This window comes from Nanorana parkeri, unplaced genomic scaffold, assembly GCF_000935625.1.
Source record: "Nanorana parkeri isolate BGI_ZX_2015 unplaced genomic scaffold, ASM93562v1 scaffold348, whole genome shotgun sequence".
NCBI classification, from domain to species: domain Eukaryota; kingdom Metazoa; phylum Chordata; class Amphibia; order Anura; family Dicroglossidae; genus Nanorana; species Nanorana parkeri.
Window position 1 is genome coordinate 1338123 of NW_017306616.1, and position 1938 is coordinate 1340060.

Consider the following 1938-nt stretch of genomic DNA (forward strand, 5'->3'; position numbering starts at 1 on the left):
AGAGATAGGAACCATGGCCCCCTGTCTTCTACAGAGATAGGAACCATGGCCCCCTGTCTTCTACAGAGATAGGAATCATAGCCCCCCATCTTCTACAGAAATAGGAAGCCTGGCCCTTGTCTTCTACAGAGATAGGAACCATGGCCTCCCCCTGTCTTCTACAGAGATAGGAACCCTGGCCCCCTGTCTTCTATAGAGATAGGAACCATGGCCCCTGTATTCCACAGAGATAGGAACCCTGGCCCCCTGTCTTCTATAGAGATAGGAACCATGGCCCCTTGTCTTCTACAGAGATAGGAACCATGGCCCCCTGTCTTCTACAGAGATAGGAACCATGGCCCCCTGTCTTCTACAGAGATAGGAACCATGGCCCCCTGTCTTCCACAGAGATAGGAACCCTGGCCCCCTGTCTTCTACAGAGATAGGAACCCTGCCCCCCTGTCTTCCACAGAGATAGGAAACCTGGCCCCCTGTCTTCTATAGAGATAGGAACCATGGCGACCTGTCTTCTACAGAGATAGGAACAATGGCCCCCTGTCTTCTATAGAGATAGGAACAATGGCCCCTTGTCTTCTACAGAGATAGGAACCATGGCTCCTGTCTTCTACAGAGATAGGAACCCTGGCCCCCTGTCTTCTATAGAGATAGGAACTATGGCCCCCTGTCTTCCACAGAGATAGGAACCATGGCCCCTTGTCTTCTACAGAGATAGGAACCCTGGCCCCCTGTCTTCCATAGAGATAGGAACCATGGCCTCCTGTCTTCTACAGAGATAGGAACCCTGGCCCCATGTCTTCTACAGAGATAGGAACCCTGGCCCCCTGTCTTCTATAGAGATAGGAACCGTGGCCCTGAAGACTATGATTAGGTAGAATGGGGTTATATCTGTTTAGTCTACGGGTGATATAAGACAAAGGGCGTATACCACAGTCCCACAAGCTTCTCTCCGCTAGTTCTGCCAGTGATAACGGGTCCTCCAAAGCTTCTCCTCTTCTCCCGGAGCACCACCTCTTCTCTTGTTAACATCATCATGTCAAACGGTCACTGCTGGTTCCAAATTGTTGTCAAGGACACTCCCACATTCTGGGGTGGGAGAGAAGACTAGAGTCCCTGCTCTGGAACCATGGGGTGAGGTACATACGTGGGGGGTGTCACCCACATTTGAGCTCTTTCTGCAGGGCGGAGTTCAGCTTTTATTATAGTAACAATATCTGATTGTATTGTAACTGAACCCCTTCCCATCAGTAGGCACCTAACCCTGGGTATTATTTCCATGGCGCCACATTGATATATCGCTCCCTCTAAATTGTCCGTCACTGAAGCCCCGCCCTCTCTGGTGTCATCAACTCTCGGACACTTTTATTGGAAGACGACGTGTGATATATCTGGCAGTATATAATGTTTGTTGGCGGCACACAATCTATAAAGCCCGGGGCCGGAGCTGAAGCAGTAAATGGTTGTCGCTGAATGTAATCAAAGTGTCTGGAATGAGGAACATGAGCTGACAATCTATTCCTCGTCTTCTTATTCTCTACTCAGAAGCTTTTTATGGAGAATGTTATTGTTTTATGACTCGTATAGACAATAGAATGTACTGGGGGTGGCTCAGACACGTCCACATCTGACATGGACGGATGGAGCCGCGGGTTGCTCGGCACGTGATATGAACATTTGAAGAAGTCACATGACCCGTGACATCAGGAGGACAGAGACCTTTATACTGGAATGGACCCACCCGTGCCGGGAGGACTAAACCGGCCAGGTACAGCGTGAGGAGCCACTATAGAGTCAAGTGTTTATACATTGTAGCCTGCACCCCCTATAGCACCAATAAACCAATCCTGAAATGCAACCGTGTCCTGAGTGTCCGTGAGTAGCGGCTCTATGCGGGGGCCCCAATATCAGAGTCAATGGTAGAATTGGGAATCAGGACTGGGG